Genomic DNA, 27,121 nt, shown 5'->3' with positions numbered 1-27,121 from the left:
GCAGGGTAATGTGAGTGGAAAGGGATGAGTTACAAGTCGGCAGTAGAATGTGACAAACATACATAATGTTCCCTTGGGCCTTTCTGTTTCGAGTCAGAGAGTGCCTCCCTGTGTGTGTGTGATGGAGGAGCATCACCTCCGCCACATGCATAAACTGATGGCGGAGAAAGCAAAACCGCCTGGCCCCGGCTTCCACAAGCATTTTCTGTACGACTCTGTCCAGCCAGCACCATCTATAAGACCCTCCTAACCATCTTCTACCCCACTTCATATACCCCCCCCCCCTTCCTACCCTCCCACCTTCCCACCAACCAATACTCTCTTACCCTGGAAGCTATGCCTATCTTGCATGAAATGATCCCCTGCAGGCAGTGTTACTACACTGCTGTGGTTGCTGCTTACTGTTTTTTTTTCACCTTGCGTGATCACTTCAATACTTTGTCTACTTGCTAATCACATCTACGCATTATTGTGGCAATATTTCAACACAGTGTCTTTGCAATATTTTGCAAAGCCTCCAAAAATTTCAACTATTTTACAAACCATATGTAGACTCGAAATTCACACAGGAAGTAATAGAGCTATCAAACTGAGAATTGTAATAACAAATGCCAATCTTATTATTTTTTTTCCTAACACATCACCTTCGTTTGTATTTTCCCCAGCTTTATTGTATGCATTATTACTAGGGTGATGCAGTTATGGGTCATGCATTAATTCAATTCCATTCAATTCAAATCAACTTAGATTTCCATTATCACATAAAAGTCTTCCACATACAATAATTACAAAAAGTCAATGTAGTACAATATATAATGCAAGCATATACATACAATTTACGAAAGTGGGAAAAATAAGCAAGTGCACAACCTACATTAAAGTTTTAAAACAAAATCATTATGTTACCAGAGAAGTTGACTACAAATAAACCATCTACTGTAAGAATGCATCATTCCTGTTACATCAATTATCACTGCAGAAGAATCCTCACCTAAAAAAAGTGTTTTGCCATAAATTGCAATCCAGTTAAACTTGAACTCAAGGGGAGGAATGGATCTCATGTTTCTTTGTCAGGAGATGACTTTATCACTCTTAGATTTTGGGCAAATTACATACTGAATCAGAGCAATTGAACCCATAATTACAGGATGCCAGCGACTCTGGGATGAATGCACCAAAGGCCTTGACACTTTATTCTTTGATGTTTTCCACTATTAAACTGCACTCAGGTACTGTGGGCAAGATGACTCGGTGAAGTTTTTCATGTTTTGTTTTGTTTTTTGTTTTTGTTTTTGTTTTTGTTTTTATTATCTGCAAGAAGAATTAGGGGTGGGGATGGTCCTTCTAATTTTACAGCGCTCGGCCAAATAACACAAAGGCCTATTGATCAGCCCCCTCTAAAAGCATACTGACATGCACAATACTTAAATGGTTCATTAAGCTCATTTTAAATGGGTCGTACCTGGCACACTGGCAATCAATGAAAACCACACTGAAACAGAAGCCTTGGACAAACACACAGCTAATTAAGCTAAATATTCCCAATACAAAGAAAAAAAAAATTCTCAGGACAGTATAAGTGATGCTGACCTGGTCAGAAAAGTAGCAGGAAGGTCCTAACTTGTTGACAACAGCTCTTTGTTGTTGCTATTGCTTTGAAATCTCATTTCTACCTTAATCAGACAAAACTGCTCTTTCCTAGTAACTCAGTTAGAGTGATGACGGAAATGTGGGGAAAAGGAAATTAACGTTTTCTGTCCATAATTAGCATTTTGATACCTTAGATGCCAGTACTGAATCAATAACAATGGAGGTCTGCCAAGAAAAAAAATTGCTGCTCTCAATTAATATAGACAGGAAATCTCAAGTTTAAATTACAGCTTGCATTTTCCTTCATTGTGATGTAAACGCCATATTAAAACAGACAGCTAGCCACCATTGACCACTCAGCCTGTCTTCACAGTATGGGGCTAGCTACAACAGCTGTCATGCAATTTTCCATGTAAATGATTAGCGGACAGAGAATAAACTTGAACCGAACAAAACGAAAGAAGACCAAATGTTTGAGGAAATCATGATATGCCGTGAATTTTAGACCCAAGATAAAAGAAAACAAAATAATAAACAAAAGCAAAAACAACATTGACCATGACACAATGATAAATCCAACATATGCTGAATCAATGTCAACCAATAATGAATGAATTTGTCGAAATTTCAGAAACTGTAGACTACTGGCATTCATTCCTGGCTTACCCTATCATCTGCAGGAGATATGAAAGTACTAAATGACACATTATACAACTGTATATCAGAAGGGAAAAATTAAAAGAAAGTAAACTTTAAAGGGATTGTACAGTACTGGTTTAGGTGGGGATTCATGTTTTGAAAATTCCTAATTGAGATAATGAGAAACCTCTTATGAAATATGAAAGAGCATGTTATTCTAAGAAGGATTCAATGTTTATTTGATGAAAATCGGTTTTGAAATGGCTGAGATATCAAAAAAAGTGATAATAATAAAGGTGACAGGCCACGCCTTTTATTAGGATCTTTTTGTTTCACCTTGTTTTTTGATATCTCAGCCATTTCAAAACCGATTTTCAGCAAATAAACTTTTGATATCCCTTAGAATTGCATGCTCTTTGACATCCCGTAGAGTGGTTTCTGAATTTCTCACAAAACATTAAATGCTAAATCCTCACCTCGACCAGAACTGTACACACCCTTTAAACCCGACATACTTACTGTCATGCTGAAAATCCATCATATGTACTTTTATCTCGCATCTCAAAAGCACACAAATCGTACATTCATTATTCAATTTCCCCTACCATGATATTTGGGTGTTTTTTAATCCATTTGCTGCAGCAATTACCATCTATTATTCATCTTTACTGACTTCAATAAAACAGCATCTTGGCAAGCACTACTGGAATTTCTCTCTATCCCTCATATATATATATATATATATATATATATATGAAGAGTTTGATCTCAAAATGGGCTAAGCACCATTTTTACACATTTTCAATTAAGTCCATCATTAGACGGAGCAGAATAAAATCTGTCCAGTGATATCTCACTTGCAACATAACAAGAAATATTCTTGATGTTATGATTAAGAATATCTCATTTTTCTTACAATTGTCTTTGTTTTTCAGAAGCTGTAATCAGAAATATCTACACTTAAACGGAATGGAGTTAGCTCATTTTGCAATTAATATCTTCATATGATATTATATACTGGTATATACATCCCTATAGCATACTGTAGTAGGCCTTGTGAGGAGAAACAAGACCATTTGCTTGAAATTAAAAACAAAAAAAAGAAGCTCCTCCTTCCATCTCAATTAAGAAAAACTGTCTTCATGAAAGATGTGTATCTCTCACGAATCACTGATTACATCTGTACTGTCTCCTCTCGGTCTGGTTGTACATTTGATTGGCATTTTGAGTTGAAATCTTATCTGTCTGATGAAGTCTGTCAAACCCTTGCTGGGTCCATCAAGCCTAAGAATTTTTCTCCATCACGACCCACTTTCCTCTCATCTCAATACAAAATTATACCCCTTTGTTTTGTTTTGTTTAGATTTTTTTTTCTTTAAATACTGTCAAACAATACGACGAGGCCACCATTTCAAATCGACAAAGGTTTAGCTTAATGGTGCAGTGACTGATTGCAGTGCAATTTGAATCCTTTGCATTATCTGATTGAGGCCTTAATATTTCACCAACTTCTACTAATGACAAACAGAAAGGGGGGAGCTATTGCAGATTTTCTCAACAGTATGTGCATGATAAGTCTTGACATGCGGAAATTTTTTGATATAGGAAATTAGATGCGATTTTTTGCTTTGGTTCAAGCAAAACCTTAAGACAAGAGGTCCCTGTTTTCATTTTCTCATGTAAATTTCATCTTAGTTATTCCCACAGTTTTTCAAAAGTTTGAATATAACTTTTGCTTTGCAAATATTTTAATCTATAATGCCTTTACAACTATGATGGATTATACTTTATCCTTCCTTTTCCATTTGGTTTAAAGGCACATAATATTTACATATTTGTTTGACAAAATGCAGAAATAAAATTAAAATCACTGGAACAACAGGACCCACTATAAAGCACATGCACATACACAGGCAATTTACCTTCGTCAGAGAGAGAGAGAAATGAAAAATAACTTTTCTGCATTGCAATCCTCACTTCACTTTGGCACTGATTACAATGGTATGACACAGCAGAAAACCTGTTGGTCCTCGATATCAAGTGAAAGCATCTTGATTAACCTGTTCCTTCATACCAGGTTCCTGTGGCGGCAACTCATATGGGAACCTGAGGCCCGTTGCATAAAAGTTACAATTATGGTAACTTTACCATCCAATGGTAACTTCCATGGAATTCTTGATTTTGATTGGCTGTTGAGTATTGTTGCCATATTAGTTACCATTGGATGGCAAAGTTACCATAATTGTAACTTTTATGCAACGGGGCCCAGGTATACAAGGTTCCAAAAATATGGACACGAACGTCTGCATTCATGGCCTAAATCATGTTTATTTGTGGTATGCTGACCAGAAAAAATTCATTTAAATCAAAAGATTCAAGTTTCTTTTACCAGTATCTGTTCTTTCTCTGTATCAAAATTGTGTGTATTTTTATCTAATTTACCTTCAACAATGTAGTGGTGCACTTATTTTGGGTGTAAAAAGTTGAACGTGGAAAGGGAAAACATGTACCGCTTGACCGCTTTTACACAAGCAGATTATCAACCTGTTTGGTTGCTTTTTTGGTCCACGGGCAAAAAGAATCTCATTAGGGTGCATTGAGGGTTCTTCGAGAATAGCAGGAGGAATGGGTTAAAGTGATGAAAGCATGCTGACTCTTGTGACATGTTTTATTTGTGGAAATAGGGCATACCTACTGTTGGTACATTTATACTTCAAGAAAAGGAAGGGAGGGGAACTGAAGAATAAGATCCAAAATGTTTCATTGGGAAGATGACACGACGGGTGAACTTTTCCAACAGGGGTGCGAGTGACTCATGTTTCGTTTCACAACCTTTGGAGTAGCAGGAAATCCAGCTGACGTTTGGAGGTGAATCAAGCGGAGTGGCATGACCCGGTGAGGAGAAATTAAAAATAGACATGAACTTCTTGCGACCAGTTAATGGACAAGAGACAAGGATGACAGCTACACTACAAAGAGGAGAAAGAGTAAATCTTCTGGGCAAGTCCAAGCTATTTTGCACCAGTAACGCGTGGGACATCACAAGAAGATTTAGCCCTATATTGCACTGTTAAGATTGAAACTTCATATATTGGGTTGCTTTTGATAGCTAGTAGGTATCTTCGTTCAAAACAATAGAAATAATGAGAATCACCCGTTCAGTATTTAATTTATGCAAATTTATTCTCCAGTAACGCGTGGGACCACAAAAATTGTCCTTTTTTTCTTCTTTTACTTTTATCTCAATTATTGTGAAAATACTTGGTAAACTATAATATCATTACAAACATCTTTTTCTACAACAATAACTGTACCTGAAACAAAACCTTTCAGAAAAAATCATGAAACTGTTTTCTCTCAAGGTCAATTATAGAAAGATAGGTATAGTAACGCGTGGGACAAGTAACGCGTGGGACATTTTTGTCACTATGAATATTGTGATGTGAATTGCACATTTGCTCAGAGAAACTTTAATATGGGGTACTAATTATCTAAATAGATGTATTTCCAATAAATTCTTGCAAATTCAAATGATTTAGACCCACCAGAACAATAGATATAATAAAAAATATGAAGTGCCTGTGTTATCCTTTAGTTTTTGACATTTGACTTTGAATGTGACCTTGAAAATAGCATGTAATGATCTTTTATGAATTGTTTATCCAAAGTGGAACTTTTCACCAAATTTCAAGTCAGAATTCAGAAAATTACAAAAAATCCCTCAATAATGTACACATTTCCCATAGAACACTAAGATTTAGTACACTTCCATTGACTTGTACACAAATTGTCCCACGCGTTACTAAAATGTCCCACGCGTTACTAAATTTAATTGAAAATTGCAAGTATGTGATTTATCAGACTAACTTTTTATCTCTTGGATATGATTAGGTCCATTGTGAATTTGGTCTTTTGAAAGTTTCAAGTCAATTAAATCATTAACTTTTATGCAAATGAGAAATAATGACCTAAAAAAGTAACGCGTGGGACATGCAAATTTTGGCCCATCCCTCATTTACATATTTAATCAGTTGAGAAATTGAAAATCACAGTCATGATAACTTGTTAGTCAGACTTAAGGTCACCATACTTATTTTCATAAAAACTTGTAAAAATTAAAAGTTATAAAATGCAGAATTTTTGAATGTCCCACGCGTTACTCTAAATTTTAATTTATGCAGATTAATTTATTTATTGCTGGTTATGCGGAAGGATTTTTACTTTTTCTTTTTGAAATTCATGTATTTTAACTTCTTAGCTTTAAAATGATACCAAGTTTATGTAGATTGACCCATTTTGAATTTTCAGTCTTGTGTGATCAAATAGCTTGGACTTGCCCTTCTCCATCCCTCGCTCAGTAAACCATTCCTCGGAAGATAATTATTCCGCTCAGAAGTGGACAAATTGGTTGAGAATATAGAATGAAAGTACATCGAGGCAAAACATTTCTCTATCTCTCTTTTCTTGTTCATTCTTAATACTAAGGGGGGGGGGGGGGGGGGGTGGGGGGATTCATCTAGATTCCATTTCCAGAAATCTCAATCTTAAAGTCTCACTTTTAAGGCACACTGAGCTGATTTTTAATTGAAAATATATATGTTCAACCCTTTCTGTGCCAGTGTGTGCAATGCTATGGAGATTTCAAAGCACACAAAGATTGCAAGACATAGAGAATGTATAAGTAATGGGTAGTGGGAAAGGTGCTATACATGAGCTAGCAGTTGCTTTATGTTGTACATATTTCAGAACATTAAGAGAACAATATGCAGTAGAAGTTGAACTCCTCCCGGAGGTGGCGTGGTACAATGGACAGGTGCTTTGTTAGGAAGGTCTGGGGTTCAAAGTACGACTGCAGCACTCATGGCAATGAGCAAGTGGTAATGGAACTATGTACAATGCTCCCCAGTGGAATTGGTGAGTGCGCTGGAGGTATAGATTTGATTCTTGAGACCTGGGTCTCTTCATAGAATTTAGTTTTGATTGAATGACGACAACATTTTGGAGCCAATCAGGAAGCTAGATTCTTGTCATCAACATGACACTTGTCATTGCAGCAAGAGTTGCTATCATAGCAACTTTTGATGAAATAGAGCACTTGAAAATGATATGTTGTTGCTGTTGTTGCTGCTGCTGTTGCTGTTGTTGCTGTTGGTGGTGGTGGTGGTGTTGGTGTTGGTGTTGGTGTTGGTGTTGTTGTTGGTGTTGTTGTTGGTGTTGTTGTTGGTGTTGGTGGTGGTGTTGTTGGTGGTGGTGGTGGTGGTGGTGGTGGTGTGTTTTGTTGTGGGGAAGCATCTACGTTGAAATCGCCGGACCAAGTAGATAACCAAAGAACACGTAACCTCACTACAAGCACGTCGGCTAATGTATGTACAATCATGACAAAATTACCGAGCCGGCAAGCATGATGGATAGCTGTATTTCAGCTGTGACTGTGACTGATACAGATACTCTTCCCACGGACCTGGGAAGAAAGAGGAAGAATGAGGAAGAAAGAGAGAAAGAGACAGAGAGAGAGGGAGAGAGAGAGAGAGAACATAGAGGGAGCAGAGGAGAACCTACAAATATGAAATAACGTATCGCGGGGGATAAAAGCGTACTCAGTTGTGAACCTTTAAGGCACCATTATGAAATAACGGTCCCCACCTGCTAGATTTGTTTGAATGCGTGGTGTGAGTGAGTGTGTGCTGTGTGCTTCCAGCACACCATATGTGGGAGTTGATTATATACACAGTTACTCTACTCTAAGTGAATGCATGTTTGCAGTCATTGGTCCACGGCTTCGGTCAAACAAGATATCACTGAAAACGAAGGCCTACTTATAAACTTCATCTAGGGTATTTTTGCTCTGATATAACATGTTCTCTTGAAACATTCTGCAATCAAATAACTCTATGTCGAAGAGTGCTTTGTGCACTGTGCTGTGGTAGAGAAATACTATAAAACAATACTACAAGCACATTTATTCTTATTGTTATCAATGGTACCAAACAACTGGCATAATGTAAAAGTAGATATTTTTGTGCGAGCAATTTTTTGAGCTTAACCTATTTACTTTACTTATTTGTGTGTTTTTAATTCTGCTGACTCAAGACATTACATCAAAGTACACAAAGAAAGCAAAAATATTTTAACGTTTTTATTTTTGCATGTTTCTAAATGCACAAAACTTTCCACTTAAACACCAGATTTAGACACCTTGAATCTGGATAATCACACAATCTAATCCATTTGTATATACAGAAGTTTTTGAAACAAAACTCAGATAAGTCACTCGCAAAAAAAAAAACAACAAAATCAGGCAATCTACTACAATCCTTTCAATACCAGGGACTTTGGACAGTGCGTGCAATGCTATGGGGTTTTTCTGCTAATCTGCACTCAATGCAAACAAAGGGTTAAAGGGTGTGTACAGTTCTGGTTGAGGTGAGGATTTAGCTTTTAACATTTTGCGAGATATTCAGAAACCACTCTATGAGATGTCAAAGAGCATGCAATTCTTAGGGGTATCACAAGTTTATTTGATGAGAATCACTTTGGAAATGGCTGAGATATCCAAAAACAAGGTGAAACAAAGAGATGCTAATAAAAGAGGTGGCCTGTCGCCTTTAATTATTATCACTTTTTTGGATATTTCAGCCATTTGAAAATCAATTTTCATCAAATAAATGTTGAATCCTTCTTAAAATTACATGCTCTTTCGTATTTCATAAGAGGATTCCCCTTATCTCACTTAGGAATGTTATATACCTGAATCCCCACCTCAACCAGTACTGTACAGTCCCTTTAAGGTCATATATTTTGCAACAATCAAAGAATTGAATTTCACAAAGCACTGAAGGAGGATTCATGGAGCACTGAAACAACTGAAGTTCAGCATTTAAGAGTAAGAGAAGAGATATTCCCTACTCAAAGCACAAACCATGAAAGGAATATCAACATGTTTATTGTACTGTGCTAATGCAAGACATGCATATCTCCCCGAATATGATTTCAGTGAACTGAAACCCCTGATATGCACCTCTTGAGCAGACACAAGAAGTTCCGAGATCATTCTTGAAGAGGATAGAGATGTATCCCGGAAGTCCTACTGTGTCAAGAGATGGTAACAGGAGATATGCTATAGTTCATCGCAGAGACAGTCAATTGCAGAAGTGAGTGACAGCGTATGACGTCGATTGTATCTCTCGCACGATTTGATTTGATTTGATTTTATTTTTCCACATCTCAAAACATCAAACATGATACGATCGATTGAACATAAGATTGAACATAGCGTCGTAATTACAAAGAATACGAGAAGACAATTTAACAAACATGAAATGTGGGGACCTTCTAAAAAGCAAAGCTTGTAATATATAGGTCCCTGTATATATGAAAGTGTTGGTCTTCTTAAACAACCTAGTAACGAAAACTATGAAAGGAAGGAAAGGGACGTAAAAGAAAAGAGAGCAAAAAGAGAGAAAGGAATAAATTATACGAAAGCATAGCGAAATACAAAGTAGCCACCAGTATTGCGCTTACAAGACTCCTTGTCACGATGAAACATACACAGAAAGAGATGTCGTTCCATCAACCTTGAGACAAGTATGGCACTCACAAGACCAGCTGAGCTTATTCCTTAAACACCCCTATCCCAGCAGCCCTATTACCCCATTCACACTGATCTCCAAAACTATAGAACAACTTATCGAACATTTAACCCATTGGAGACTGGTCTCGAGTATACTCGGGCAGGTGACTATGTGAAATGCATGTTGTAGCAAAATCAGCCTGTCCTCAATGGGCTCAATGGGTTTAGAGTATTGTTTGTTCTAGATGACCTTACGACACTTCATGAAGGACTTCACCCTAAAAAAAAAACAACAACAACAACATAAAGACATTACTTTCTTTGATATGTCATATGCAAATCTGGTTTTCCATCACTCACACACACACACACACACACACACACACACACAAACTCTTCTTGAATACCATACTGACATAACATCTAGGTAACATACAATGTAAGTGATTTGGACTACATCATTATGACATCATTGTAACTGCTTTCATCATAGTTTTGCTAGCAGTATCACGGACATAATGAGTACATCTGTGCCTTTAAAATCTGAGCAAAAATTGGAGCTTTGCGTGTGGCTTGTGACTAAAAAATTACGAGATGGAAAATGTGGAAAACATTGATTGACCTTTGCAATTAGAGCTACGCTCAAAGAAAAGTGTGGAAACGATTTATTACTACATGAATAAAAGACGTGCACAGGAGCAGGTGCAAAAGTTTGATATATGACCTAAATAAATGTTCAATTTCTGCTACTAAAATTATCTCACGAAAACTTCATTGGGCTTTTTTTAAACACTTTCAATGAACGCTCAGGTGCACTCATAATTCTCATTTGCAAAATTAAAAGATTTTGATCAGAGATTACACGTATACATGCTGCTTTTACCTAAAATGTAAGTGATTCGAATTTCATGAACCAACTCAACCATTAATGCATAAAAGGATAAAAAAATTGTCTGACTTTGCAATATTTTATATTCAATGAATATTAATGCTAATTGAATCAGGCAGATGGTATAATTGTTGATTTTTTTTTAGGGGGGAAGGGTGAAAGAGAAATCAGTATATATGAAATGCGATGACGTTATGCACATGCTATTGGATTCGACATGGATAAAGGCAAGGAAAGATTGATTGGAATAATGTCATCATTCTCTAGCTTAAAATGCCTGTGTTACTAGCAGGAAACACAAGACAAAATATGTTCAGTTTGCCAGAAATGTAACGACACAAACATTTCATCAACGGCTGACAATTTTAATTCAGTGCTGGGTACATTCTTGTTGCAAAATATCACGATACTGCAAATTCTCAAAAGTTTGGTGACCTTCTATTCACACTGCGAGAAGAACTTGTGAACAAAAATGCATGCATTGCAAGGCTAATTGTATTGTGCATGCATTTTAATTGGCTCTGCATCCTGCTGTACATAGTTATGACAAAGCAATTTACCCAGGGATATATGCATGTTTTCTGTGTTTCTGCTTGCAAGAATCCAAATGTCAGATGGAAATCACATGACAAATATAGTCAAATTTACTGTGGCAATAAGAGCAATTGCAACCAGGTCTGTGGTTTTTCTTGCGACACTTCCACGCAATTTTTTCTTATGCGCAGTTGCCTGGCAACTCTCATCAAAATGTCCAATTTTTATTCATTGACAGTGTGAACAGCCCCCATGCTGGGACTGACTGTGACAGCAATTTATCAAGTTTTTCTCCATTTAACTGAAATCAAGCTTTTTATGATCCAAGCCATCTCCAAAGTCCACTATATGATCAAAGGTTAATGAACTGGATTCAGATCTTTATAATTGCACATCCCATTATACAACATCTGCAATGTGAGTGTTTATTAGAATTATTAAACCAAACTAAATAGAGGGAGCTAAGGATTTTTGTCTCATTTGTCACACTTTTTTTTCTGTAGTTACATATTATGGATACATATTTGTAGACACATGTAATTTATGTTCTACAAAAAATACTGCCTTGCTCCAAGAAGACATATATTGCAGTCCTTCATAATACAATACAATTCAATTCAATTCAATTCAATCAAGATTTTAACTATGACATTTAAACAATCTGTTTTAATACAATGATTACAAAATGTCATAAAAGTACATATAACAGCAGGAAAAAATGAGCAAGTGCAATAACTGTCAATTACAAATGATGTAATATCCTGACACTCTAAATCCAGTTCATTGACATTTGACTAAACACTGGACATTGGAAATGGCTTGGTATATGAACCTCTTGAGTTTCCATGTTATGGAGAAAATCTTGATTTTAATGTGTCTATGACCCCGTTTACAGTGCGGGGCTGGGCCGCGGCTCAGCCGCGGCTGAGCCCGCCTTCATTTCAGTGTAAACGCGCAAAAGGCCAAATGCGGGGCCAAAATTGGCCGTGCATTTGGCCACGCTCTGGAGGTGCTCTCGACCGCAGCTCGGCCGCGGTCGAGCCCGGCCTTTTCTCAGTGTAAACGCAAACTGGGCCATATGCGCGGCCAATTTTAGTCTGGCTTCCAGACCCTCTGCCCGTACTACTTCGCTATTCAGGATATTAACCCCCTCAATGTCGAAAACTAGTATAGTTTAAGGTGGCTTTGTCCTGCAAAGGATTTTTCCTTCGGCAAAGGCCTTTGCCCAAACGGCGACTTCGTCCCCACGGAATCCAGTTGGCAAAGGGTCTGGAAACCACACTATACCAACTTGCATTTGTTTACAAGCAGAGCGCCACTACGACAAAATATTGCAAGGTTTGAATGAAAAGCCCGGGCCGAGCCCCACACTGTAAATGGACAAATTGCAGGGCTCGGCCTCGCAATTGAGGCTGGGCTCGGCCCAGCCCCGCACTGTAAACGGGGTCTTACTGTATGACAATTACATTCAATCATGTCAGTGTTGGAGGAAAAATTATTTTGTAAAAGAGCGACTCAAGTCTTTAATAAGGCAGGTATATGCAAAATATGGAATAACAAGAATTATGGACAGGCACCATTGCTAGAAAGAATGTGGGCTGTGATTATAGTGCTTTGACGTAAGTTGAGTGTGAGGCAGAACATGTCAATTTGTGAAAAGTAATTTCCAACCAACATGGCATTTTTGCTGAATAATTTACAATTTTCTCTCCCCTTTGTTTATTTTCTTTTTGCAAAATACATTAATCAAAATGCAAATTTGTGGGCTGTTATAGAGTAAAGGCAGTGTGACACATGGAATGAAAAAGAAAATGGACAAAAAATGAGAACCTCATCTGTTTTATGAATAATTTACATTTTTTGCCAATTTAGCACTGAAGATGGACATTGTGCAAATTTGCCAGAGTCCTTTCCCCCTGCAGAGCCTATCCTCCATACTGTCAATATTGGACTGTTTTATGATTAAACAGGATGCTGGCTGGGGCTAATTACCCCTCCGGCATCGGAGCGGAAGAGTGAAGTATTAATATTCAACGGTAGGTTCAGGGGGGAAATCAGCATCTGCTCTTGATGCTCTCGACGTATCGTGACCGACAAATCTGCCTGAATGTTAAAAAATGAATGACAAATTGCATTCTCCAAGGGTGCTTTAATAGCAGTTACCTGAAAGCGTTATAATTTCCTACCTTCCAGTAACAGGCTGAACTCAATGTTGCACACCTGAATACCGTAACTATACCTAGCAAACTTTGGGTTAAAGGGACTGTACAGTACTGGTCGAGGTGAGGATTCAGCTTGTAACCTTTTGTGAGATATTTAGAAACCACTCTATGAAATGTTAAAGAGCATACAATTCTAAGGGGAATCAAAAGTTTATTTGATGAAAATCGGTTTCGAAATGACTGAGATATCTAAAAACAAGGTAAAACAAAGAGGTCCTAATAAAAGTCGTCACTTGTCAATCTTATTAGGATCGCTTTTTTGGATATCTCAGCTATTTCAAGACTAATTTTCATCAGATAATCATTGAATCCTTCTTAAAATCACATGCTCTTTAATAATTCATAAAAGGTTTCTCATTATGTCACCAAAAAATGTTATAAACCTGACTACAGACATTGTATATGATCCCTTAAAAGTTTCATTGATTCTCTACAGAATCTCAATCAGAAATGATACCGAAAAATAAATGTGGATTGAGTAAATGCAGCATTATCTATAGTAGAACACATTGGTGCAGTTTAAGGAAAATCAGACAATCCTCTCAAAAGTGATGATTTTTATTTTCAAAGTTGTGGCACCATCATCACTTGATGAGAAGACAGTTTGTGATGCCACTGTAGGAAAATGACATAAAGAGGATGTAAGATAGTTTAACATATTTTCATTTTTGTAGCATAATGAAAGAATTCTTCACTTACCTCTCAGAAAGCAAGGGGAATAACATTACCCTTAATATATGTCAGTAATATATCAATGTTAAGGAAATGTGTACTTCTCATGAAAAAAAGATAAACAAAATTTTATGGAATTCTCTTTCTCTTTATATAGTTTCCTGTACTGACATCACAAACTGTGGTAGTTTTCTCATTCAATGATGGCAGGACCAAAACTTTACAATGTCATAACTTTTGAACAAATTGTCCATTTTCCCTCAAACTTCACTGATGTTTTCTGCCAATATAGCTGCATTAACTCAATCCACATGCATATTTGGGTATCATTCCCCTTTAACCTCCTAACAAAAACCTCAAACAAAGAGTTTTGGTTTCCTCTCTGGATCAGAGCTCGTGCTATCTTCTTCCGTTCCTGCATTACTTCACGATCTGCCATCACCGTCTCTCCTCTCCGGACGGAATGCATGGTACGTTTCCATAAAAAGATGCGGTTTTCTCCTACCTTTTTGCCCTCTGAACACTTTAAGTACCATAGTGCAAACCCCCTGTATGCCATATCATTCTGAGATAACAACATTTTAGAGCTTTTAGAAAATATGTAACTTTTTGTAGTATGGTACTAAGTGTTTCTGCTAGGAATGCAGTACTGCAAAATTGTTGAGAAAATTGAAAGCTTTGCTCTGATGTAAATTCCATGACAAAGCTACAGCTATTTTCCCTGCAAACAGCTAATATTCGAAACATCAGTCACACTGAGCACAGTTTGGAGTTTGATCAAAATATGCAAGGTTTTCAAGTCATCGAAAGTGAGTCAGGTTTGCAAATGTGGCACACAAAGAATGTACCTTGCATTACAACACACATCCAGTTTGGCATGCAGAAATATTTTTGTTTAACTTTATATGTATTATTTCTTTTTTTGGTCACATGACTGTGGAAATATGTACTTGCCTTTGATAATTACTATTTCATGAGGAAAAAAATGTATCTACATGAAAATTACTGAAAAGATAGCAAAAACACCATAAATTGAATTCAAATTCTATGTACATTGGAGTCAATGTACTGAAATTTCACCTGGGGGTATTTCATAAAGCTGTTCTTAAAGTTACGAACGACTTAAGAATGACTGGTAATCAGTTATTGAAATTCTGATAAGTATAGCACATCAGAACTGATCACCAGTCATTCTTAAGTCGTTCGTAACTTTAAGAACAGCTTTATGAAACACCCCCCCCCCCCCCCCCCGATTATGTATCTCTAACTAAAGCTCAGAGACAATTTCTATGTTAAACATAGAAATTGTCTCTGAGCTTTTGGCAGAAAAATGAAATGAAACAATGGTAATAGGAGATGAAATCTACAACTTCTGCAGGCAACTGTGATGAAAAAAAAGACATAGCTTACATACATATATGCAAGAAGCATCTCAGGTGGGAAATGAACTGCACGGAGAAGGGTATGGAGCGATAAATTTCCATTTTTCTGTTTAGGTTGTGGAAAGGTACTGTCATTTATTGAATTAGCAGTACGGACTGACAAGCTCATAATACATTACACAAGAGTGTGCTGCACAATTTCAAGCCATGAACTGGAGGTGAGCGACACCATGCAGGAAAAAAAGAAGTGGGGGAGGGGGAGGAGGGGGTACTGTTCTGAGATGGAAGCACGGAGAGAGATAGAGAGAGTGTGTGTGTGTTCGTCTAATAGATGAGGTGTTTTTATGGAGGGGGTCACCTTTTGCTCATATGTGGTAAGAATGGGGGGGGGCATAACAGCCAATGCATCACCTAAAAGCTGCTTCATTACTAATGATAATTCTGACAGGAGATACATTGATGCACTCAGGAGTAACAAATAGGTATGCTCTGCTCGGTTTTAATGACTGACTACTTGAAGATGTCCACGTTCTCAGCAATGTCTCCGGGGAGGCGGTCGCTTAGAAACCGTTTTTTTTTTTCCTCCATTGACAGTGACATTGAACTCCGACTTTCACCTGCTGCAATAAAGTTCTGAAGAGAAGTGCTACATTTTTGGCTACAATGAGTAAATTTTGGAATAAGCGCATAGCTATGACTGGTAAATATGCAATGAAGTAGCTCCATTTGATCAGATTTAGCAAAATTGTGCATTTATTTGAAAATTATTCTTTCTCATTTAAGTGTCTATAGTTGGTTGGCCCATACGAATTTCATCTTTGGAACTACCAACATTACACATTATTACATTCACTGCTGATCATTCAAATTTCCTAATTACCATCAAGAGAATTACCAGTACAAAGGAGAGGAGTTCTATACACCTTCACTAAAAATCAAAATATCTGAACAGACACAAAGTGACTGAATGCCAAATAACCTATTTCAGATGTTGAGAAAAGAATGTTTGAATACTTGTTGGTGCTAATGGAGTTTGTTGGGTTTTTTTTTTCTCTCTACAAAAATGTAACATGTAGAATGTTCAACAAATGTCTGTGGGACAAAATACAGACGGTTATCTTAATGGGTCAAGAACACAACATGCTTCTTGTCTTTTGACAGTTACGAGGGCAAAGTGGCAAGAATAATAGCAAAAACAGGTGCATAATGTTGCATGGAATTTCACCTACTTGCAATTTGTTTGAAAAACACTTTCAGAACTGCCCTTCAGCACTATTAAAGGCAAAACATAGTTTTCAGAAGGGCTCAAAATTCATCTTATACCATTTGGAATTTGCTTGCAATATATTAAAAGGTTCTACTAAGAAACTTGTCTGGCTGATACAATTTGCCAGGATATCGAGATGTTTTGGAGTATTTTGAGATCAAAAGCACTTGTAAAATAATTTGGATTGAGGTATGTGACTATTTTTCCTGAAGAGTTCTCCCCGTTTATTAGTGGGTAGGTAGAACGTCATGTGATGATCAATCGTGCCCTAACAATAGTATCAGCAAACTGCATGTGATTTTCTCTTACACATGCTCAGAAGATAGATGGATAGTGCTGTGGCCCAATTTGTTGATCGTATCGATTATGATTACAAATCATCACATAGCAACCACAACTGGATATGTTCTCAGACTGCAATATTGTCAGTGAACCTTTTTAGTCAATATTTTTCACTTTCATCTTTACCCAACCAAAACTGTGTTATTAATTGCAGAATTATTTCACACATTTCTTATGCATTATGTGTCCATTTCTAAGCAAAAAGAATCAAGAGTTTCTACAGATGGACAGGAATTATTTTTACCTTTATTTTAAAATACCACTAAGCAAAAGGAAAGACTCCATGCAGAAGGGCAGGCATTTTTGCACTATTCCATATTCTATTCCCATTGCACTGAACAGGATCATATCACATACATTCATGATAGATCCTGCCCACAGACTATGCCCATACCTGGTGACACATCTTTAAAGGGATGGTATAGTATTGGTTGAGATGAGGACTCAGCTTTTAATCATTTGTGAGACACGTAGAAACCACAGTATAGAATATCAAAGAGCATATGATTCTATTAAAGAGGAATTCAGTTTATTTGATGAAAATGGATTTTGAAATGGCTGAGATATCTCCAAAAAAGTAAAACAAAGCAATCCTAATGAAAAGGTGGGTCCCATTCTCTATTAGGATTGGGTTTTGTTTTTTGTTTTGTTTTTTTGGCAATACCTCAATCATTTCAAAACCAATTTCCATCAAATAAACCTTTAATTGCTTTTAGAATTATATGTTCTTTCATATTTCATTTTAAGAGGTTTCTCATTATCTCACATAAAAAGCTGGAAACCTCAAGCCCCATTTCAACCAAACCTATACCACATCTTTAAAGGCAAACGGAAGGAAGAAGGTTAAATTTCATAGTGTTTTGACACCTGGTATGTCGCAGACCACATAAAAAAAAAACAGCTGGCTGACTTTATTACACTGTACTCGGCCTACAATTTTTAATCAAGGAAGCTAAAGAGGATTTCAGCTGGCCATCAGGTTGGTTAACTCAACACACTTGATTCAAATTACCGTAAAATGGAGTAAATAAATCAATATCAATGATATCTTCACCTGAAGACATTGGAATGATGAGTCTGATGCATTAAAAGAAAAAGAATAGCCAGAAATACTAGAATGAATAAAGCAAAAATCATATACATACTGTCAAAATGATATAATTTACAACTGGAAATGAAAGATCAATTTCCTTAATGAAAGCTATGTTGTGCCTTATGATATAAGATAAGCAGTGGTGTCTTGATTCAAAATGTGAAATATGTATCCATGCAGCTGTGGCACTTTTATCAACCATTCTAAAAACCCCAATTTTGTCACAGGTGGGAAGGCTTGCGCTGAGGGGCTAACCGACACCTTTAAACAGACACCGTGGCGTAAACCTGCCAGAGTCGGTGTCACTGACACAGTTGTACGCAGGAACCAGCGCTGATGGGGGGGGGGGGGGGGGGGGGGGGGGACTCGATAGGGAGATAATTCTCTCAAATTAATCCATAATTCAGTCATTCTCTTTCCTTAACTGGCCGTGCCACTCTTCGCTGGCATCCTGTATGCAGTGTCATTCCTCCGGCCCCACTTTCTCCGTCTTCCTCCCTGTATCTACTCTACTGGTCCCCCCCCCCCCCCCCCCCCCCCCCCCCCCCCCCCCCCCATCCCTCCCTCTCTTCTTCTCTTTCCTCTCATTGTCGGAATTCTGTCCATTTCTTCTGTCTTTCTTTCTTCTCTCTCTCTGGTGCTTTACTGTAAAATTCCCCTGTGGTTACAGGTAATCTAACTTGGCCCCGTATTCCTTACACACAGACATGTACCAATCATGGACATCTCTCTCTCTCTCAATCTGTCGATCTCTCCCTCTCCCTCCATCTACCATGCATTCTGGATGTCTCTCTCTCTCGCTCTGTGAATTTTATGCGCTATATAATCTACCGTAAACATTATAATATGTCTCACCAAAATTCACAAATTGGAATTAAAAAACACACAAAAATATTAACTATGATTGTGATACATGTGAAGTGTATTACATACATTTCTCTGTTCAGTACTGTATGTACTCCACAATCACTAATCCATTAACCACTCGTGAAATTGTCAGGAAGTCCCAATTCACAAAAAAAAAATAGATTTGCTAAATATATGGCACTTTGCTACATGGTATATGTTTTTCTCTCTCCCTCTCTTTCAATCGCTCACTTTGTATCATTCTGCATTGCAACAGTGGTACATGAATTGTCATCTCCTCATATTTATCTCTTCATCTCTTCTTCTCTCCCTCTCTCCCCTCTCTCTCTCTCTCTCTCTTTCTCTCTCGCATTCTCATGTAATTCAAGTACTAGCTAATAGATGGTCATACACACATACTGACACTCACACACACACAGACAAACACCAGATACAAACATACTCATCATCATAATTATACACTTAAACATCGGTGACATTTTATAACCCTTTCTTCGAACTCAGCGGGGCCTCTACCACGCACCTGCTAATCCAAAGTCATAATACGATGGGGCAGAGTTCACTCAGTCAGCCGTTGAAGAAGCTGCCACGATGCGACAGCTGTTTGACTTGTAAGTGGATGTTTAATTTACATCATACACATAATACATGAACTCAGCATCCAGGTTACAATAGAGAAAAACATGGCATTACAAGTCAAATGGTTCTCTTCTCATTAATGATATCAATTTTCACACCTATACCCCTGAAGACACTGTTATATTTTGACTGTTTGTTCAATAGCAGAAAATATTCACTTCAATCAATTAATTTTTCATCTCCATGGCAAAGGACATCATTTTTGACCCCATTTGTATATTCAGTGTTAGTCACAAATTGACACAAATTGTTCAATTGACTGACTACTACCACACAGTGCCATATGTATAAAACACAGCCTATGGTTCATGGCTAGTCATATGAGAATATAAAGGCAGGTATGCCAACCATGTAAACAGCATAGCAATGTGTTCTAAAGGCTGTGAAGGGATATTTGAGGTGGAAAACAGTATTTTTACCTTTCCTGCAATACATACAATGCAGTAATACAATTTGAGAATGGAAAAAAAATCCATGAAACCTCCATTTTTTATGGGGGTGCAAAAAGAGTACAAAATACTGCAAAACATAACAATTAGCATCTCTGATATATCTCTGATAAGCAGAAATTTTTGCAGTATTGAAATATTTGTGCATTTCGCACAACCAGAAACTAGCCCGAAAATAATAATCATTTGAAACAAACTGTTAACAAGTTTGACACAGGAAGTGAAAACTGCATTGTGGGTTTACAAGAACTGCTGTTGTGTCCTCATTACATGTGTGAGATAGTTGACCAGAATACAGCCTAGCATTACTGACTGTCGCAGCACATTTCAACAGTTCATCTGCAATGTTCTTGCTGAACATTCCATGTGATATTGATTTGTATTGACCTTCCGGACCCACATTTTTGATGTGATCGAGAAACATGCACGTAGCTCAGTGAGCTCACACTGAAGATTAAACTCTATTTAATAGAGCACAGGCTGTTTTATTCTCACAGGCTGAAAGAAGTTGTGACAGATACATCAGGAAGTTAACTTGCCCATAAATGTCCTTATCAGATGATCAACTTAGGCCCACACATTGGGCCGCAGACAGGCAAGCAATTTGAGCGTAGCTTAAAAGCCGCCAAAGAATTGTAACAATGCTTCTGGACCAGGTCTGCATAGCATTATTGATTTGCTTTAAACCATTGTGAGTTGGCTAATCGCAGCCATGCTGAGCTCGGAAAGTTGATACTAATGGACAGAAGGATGACGTCAGCGGGACTTCGATGAGAGAGAGTGCGCTAAAAGGAGTTCACACCTCCAACAAAACACTTGGAGTACTAGCTAGCCACTTTTATGTGTGTGTGTGTGTGTGTGTGTACTATGATGTTGAGCCAAAGGCTATTTTCATTGACCATTTCTGTACCAGGGACTTTGGACAGTGTGTACAAGGTTATTGGGTTTTCTGTGCCAATCAGCACTCAGTGCACACAAAGGGTTAAACTGGTCTCGCTTCAACCAAGACTCGATTCTCTCAAACCTCAAACATCCACTTTAACCCGTTGAGGACGGTTTGATTTTGCTACAACATGCATTTCCCATAGACGCTTGCCTGAGTATACTCGGGACTCGTCCTCAACGGGTTAAACACATGAAATTCATGAACACAAGAACACACACACACACACACACACACACAAACAAACATACAGCCAGAAAATTATTTCATCATCAAGGCCTCGAACTTGGGGTCAACAGTAGGCCTACACATGTACACCATCGCTTCCTTCGTCCGAAACCAAGGACAACTGAATTGTCTTCAAAATGAAAGAGGAAAAATACCTTCAAACAACAACTACATCAGGACCATAAATCAAACTATTTAACCCATCTACGGCCAGTGTTGCCTTGGTGTCCATCAGATACATGTACAAACATTATGTCTGGTTGGCTTTCAATGAAAACATGACTTCACTATTAAAGGCACATGGTCCCGGTGGTTTAGTCAAAGTTTCCTATAGAGACCTACGCTATCGACTCCTCTTTAGCGCTTACGCTGTGACCCACTTCCCCGAGTCCGAAGAAGTCCGATCCACTGTAGTCAGTGGTCCGATCACAGTTCGGCTCATGATTCGGCTGAGGGGGATGACAGCTTTAGCAAACTTCTTTTGTGATGTCATAATAAGAAGCACGTATGCATGCACCCTGGCATTACTACAGACTGCGTGGTGCGCAGAGAAGACAACGAAGGCAACATTACCTAGCAACACCTACGCGCTTTACTCTTGATGACAGCTCAACTTCGGCAATCTTCGTGTTAATGCTAACGGTGATCGGCAGTATCATCAACAGCGCCCTCTACACTACCAGGACTATGCACCTTTAATCGTTGATGGCAGGCAAAAGTACGAAACACCTTAAAACATCTTAAAACATCTTGTATTCAGGATAAGCAATGACATTGTTAGATCATAAATTATGCTATAATAATGTACTAGGTCCAACATATACTATGCAGCAGGTGATGCTTTATGTCTTGATGGGAGTATGTAAAATCCCATAATCATTAAAATTAGAGGTGTGTTATATTAATCCTATGAAGAATACAGATCTTGGTGGGCTATGGGTTAAGAGCTCATTTATGATTTGCCTCTATGGGTGGGACAGCCTTCTTTACTAGCTCACCCACACCCCTGCACAAATACTATGCACATAAGATGAGTACTATCTTTTTTCCTCAGATCTCCTTGCAAGGCAATTAGGTAATTATCTTGAAGCTTTAAGGTTGTATGATGGTATATGGGCCAGCGAAATGGAATTCATATCAAACCGCCACTATCCATTAACCGATTTATTAGTTATGATAATGTTCTTTGACAGCATCTTCTTGTGTTAAATAAGAAGTTAAGAGTGAGTTACAGAATTAGCAATTTAGATGATTTTGCAACTATGGTAGACAAAAGCATGTGACCAAAATACAAGGGTTCATATGAAAGACAGCTTTTTTATAATTCTATCTATTGAAATATTAGCCATTAATGATTGAAAATATGATAAAAAGACACAATGTTAAATGACAGAAATGTGCAGGGTTGGTCTTTTGTTTTAGTTTTTTTGTTTTATTTTTTTTTTCTGAGGGGGGCTTGATAGGATAATGGAACAGACAAAATAAAAGATGAAAAAAGAAATGACTTGACCTCAGTCCATCATTAGCAAAAGTGCCCTTGGCAAAGGGGACTTCTATGGACAGGAATGACAGCCCAAACACACACTCACACATCAAAATGCGTCATGTGCTGTAGTGCATGACAAATTAAAAAACTGACAAAGACTATAGGTCAAAGAAGAGTAGGGGTGGGGCAGAATGAGACTGGAAAAGGTTTGACAAATGCACGCCAGCAGCGTAATTACAACAGGCTGAGTAAAAGGTCGTACATGGATAAAAAGCTGATCACATCGCGACAAATGTACTCGCCAGGGTAACCGACATTGATGACTTAATGATAGAAGTGCTGTTTGTTTTACCTTTAAATTACCAACAAAATTTCCTACCACCCTCGAGCCTGCTATTTCATAGAAGCACCATTAATGTGAATGGACAGGTAGCCAGTGGTAATGGAATGGTAAACTGAAGATTGTATCTCCTGCCCCCCCCAACAAAAAAAAAAAACTACAACAACATATATATATATATACATATATATATATATGTATATACCTATATATATATTATATCACAAAGCCTAGATTAAAAATGCCTTGAGCTGAAGAGCTGGGAGTTGCAAATATTTCTCAAATTTTGTTCTGTCAAAAGCAGTATTGGCAGCATAAGGTCCCACATAATGATTGATAGGGGAGCCATGTAGTTATTAGCAGTGCTCATTTGACTGCGACATGAACACTGTCACTTGAACACGAAACATGTGTAGCGATAGACGCATGGCACGTTCCACCAATTTATTGATTGCTACGTATAGATGAACATATCAGCTCTCATCCATGCCAAACGGATCTTTTATCGTGCATTGCGAGTGACTCCATTATATATTACTGCCACAAAAATGGATGAGTTGCAGCATTTCCTGACACATTTACTGGTCCAAACTCCCACGCTTTCATGCTTTAAAAAAAAAAAAAATCATTTCTTGTCTTCCATCAATACACTGAAGCTTTTGATTGCTTCTCTGAGGTGGCTGTACACTACATGGTATATGAATTGTTTTTTCTCCTTTTTTTTCTGTGTGTGTTTTTTTTTTTGTCATTCATAGATGACATGTACACCACTCCTGATATTCTACAATGCATCATATTTCCTCAGTAATCATGAAGTCATCTTTTCTCAACCACCTGTTTTTGTTCTCAATTAACTCATGCCAGGGGGGCAAGGACTCTGACGAACAAACAAGCAAACAAAAAAAAATGACAAAAACAGCCACTCCACTATCATTCTCATTACTAGATAAGTCTGGGCTTGCTCATTAATCTTCCAGGTACTAGATGAGTATCATTAAATTGTCACTAGATTATAACCATTTGCACTTATTGTGCTGGTAAACAATTAAACATATACAATAAATCTTTAAAAAAAGAAATGCTGTATTCTAAAACTGATTTGTCATTTCTGATGTACCCATATCAAGTACACAGGTGTAGATGTGCCTTCTCATCCCCCCCCCCCCCCACCCCCTCCCTTTCAGAAAGAGAGAAATATTGCAGTGGCAGATCCAGGGGGAGTGCGCCAGGTACACACACCCCCCTTTCATTTTGTTAAAACAAAAGAAATAAAAAGAAGGAGCACATGTGCCCCCACCTTTGATTTTGTAAAGGTGCCCCCCCTCCCTTTACAGAATCCCTGGATCCACCCCTGTATTGAAGAGTTGAAACTGATAGGACTTTTAGGGGACAATAGAAACAGAATACACATTTTGCATCGTGACACAAAAATCAATTTCATTTGCTCCCCACCATTTACACAACAACAACAAAAAAAAAACAAAAACAAAAACAAACAAAAACAAAAAACAAAAAACAAACACAAAATACTCAGCTGCAAATAAAGCATTTTGAACCAGTATGCTGTGCTTGCCTAATGTAGGATAGGAGCATGACCCCCGGCCCCCCGAGTGTGGAGTGTGCAGTCCTATGTCTTCGCTGCCGTTCATGCACATAGCACACTTAAAATGATCACGCATGTTTGTTTTTGTTTTTTGTTTTTTTTTAAGAAAATCAAGCTGGCCCAATTTTCGAGGGTTAGTGATTTTATAGTGGCCACACACAAGATTTAACAAATTTTTTCATTGCATTTCAAAAGAGGGATTACAAAAAAAAAATCATTTTATGTTCAGTACGTGTTAACAAGCCTAATCAGAATGCATGGACCAGCAGTGGTTAGTTGCGTGAAGGACATTAGCGCAGAATCCTTTTTCTCACTGAAATCCTGAAAACAATCCTATATGACAATGATCTTGTCTACAGGTAGTACAGCTTCTACTCATTCCTTCCGTATCATGAGATTTTGGTAGAGAACATAACATCCACCTCACCATACAGTTAGAAAGAGAGGGACACTTATTGATAACTAAGGGTGCATTCGAGCGCTCTAAAGTGAACCAAAGCGAACTCAACCAGAGCGTATCGTACTGAACTGTGCCAGATATGGAACGTTCGAGCGCTCTGTTGAGAAAGCGTACCTCACGACTTATTTTTAGAAAAGGTCACACATTTTTGTAGCAAGAATGTCATTCACCTGGCACTTGAACTACTTACAGCTGTCCTGAACAAAGAGAAAGATGTCTTTGCATTGTGACGTATGCGCATGATACGCGCATGCTTTACAGCGAACTTTTGGTACGCTTTTGGTACGCTTTTGGAGCACATTGGGAAGTGGTCCACTTTTGGCTCGGTACAGTACGGTACTCTCTAAAAAATATAGAGTGAAAATATTCACTCTTAAAGGAGTGAATACAAAAAAGAGTGAATTTAGAGTGAAAATGGAGTGAATTTCAAGAGAAAATGTTCATTTTCACTCATTTTGGAGTGACCTCGGGATAACTCGAAGATTTTGGAGTGATCCCTGAGGTCACTCTAAAACGAGTGAATGAACATTTTCACTCTAAATTCACTCCAATTTCACTCTAAATTCACTCTTTTTTGTATTTACTCCTTCAAGAGTGAATATTTGCACTCCATTGTTGTTAGAGAGTACAGTACACTTTAGGAGCGTTCGAGCGCTCCTCTGGCGTGGGTACGGTACGGTACAGTTCGCTTTAGGAGAGCGCTCAAACGCACCCTAACACTGCTTACTCAAGGAAGTACAATTAATTTCTCAGGTACTGCATGCATGCACAGATGGAGCTGATTGCAAAGATGGATTTAGCATATATGAGTCTGCAGATATGAGCAGGGTATCTGCACATACAATTGTATCTGCTGCATCAAATGTTACATTAACCCCATTCATGAATTCAGAGATCATAAAAGGAAGAAAACAATGCATGTGAAGCCGACTTTGACAAAACAAATTTTCCAGTTGTCTAATTTTGAATGAATTCTTTGAAAAAAAAAAAAAATTTCCTTGTAATGAAGTAGGACAAAGAAATTATATTTTGCTTTAGTAATGAACAAGGACATATTATGAATTGATTTAAAGCTTTTACACATGGAAAATTCATATGTTTCAAAATAATATATATTTTCCTGACATTACACATATGTGGCTTTCATGATGATGTATCACATGTAACCCTGCCATATTCTGCCATGAAAGATATATAAAATCTTCAAAATAATGAAGATTTCTTGGTATTGCAGGCATAATAACCATCACACAGTAAGTACAGCTTGTTCAAATTAAGCCATTGAAGACTAGTCCCAAGTATAGGTCTCTATGGGAATATGTGTGTTTAGTAAAATAAGCTGGTCTGCATTGCGTTAAAAAAACATTATCACATACCCATTACAAAAGAAGAATTTTATAAACTTTTCATACAAAGCTTAAAGATTTCTGGGAATATCCATCCTTTAATCCATTGGAGACTAGTCCAAAGTATACTCGGGCAAGTGACTATGGGAAATGCATGTTGTTATAGCAAAATCAGCCTGTCCTCAGTGGGTTAATTAAAGGAAACCAGAGGGTTCTGTTCAATCACCCAGCTATTGGAAGTCATGCTCCTGATTTGCAAATTGTGTATTTACACAGCTATCCGGATCTGCATGATAATGATTTTATTGTGTTTGCATGATCCCTTTAAAGTTGGGGCTGAAAAGTGCTCTTTGATGTAAATCCAGTCCAGCCCCATCATAAAGATCAAAGTTCCCTGTTTTTCAGAGTGTTGAGCATGCTAGAAATCATGCCCCATGGGAGTCATTTCCATTACACGTTTATAATTTCAACAATTTTTAATGCATGTTTTATGCTCTTTTAATGACAATTTAATGTGTTTACAGAGACTCCATCTGTATTTGATTAAAAAACAGGCTTTC

The 27,121-nt window shown here is 37.7% G+C and overlaps 1 protein-coding gene across 1 annotated transcript in view; it reads right to left on the bottom strand.

Annotated features, from left to right (window-relative positions):
- LOC139741674 (voltage-gated inwardly rectifying potassium channel KCNH6-like) overlaps positions 1–27,121 on the bottom strand; it is a 175,590-nt gene that overhangs the window by 137,243 nt on the left and 11,226 nt on the right. The gene's annotated exons all lie outside the window — the stretch shown is intronic.

Source organism: Diadema antillarum, unplaced genomic scaffold (assembly GCF_040938485.1).
Source record: "Diadema antillarum isolate AM-2024a unplaced genomic scaffold, OU_Dant_1.0 seq00000945_RagTag, whole genome shotgun sequence".
NCBI lineage: Eukaryota > Metazoa > Echinodermata > Echinoidea > Diadematoida > Diadematidae > Diadema > Diadema antillarum.
The sequence above is the reverse complement of the archived record's forward strand: the minus strand, read 5'-3'. Positions and strand labels throughout refer to the sequence as shown.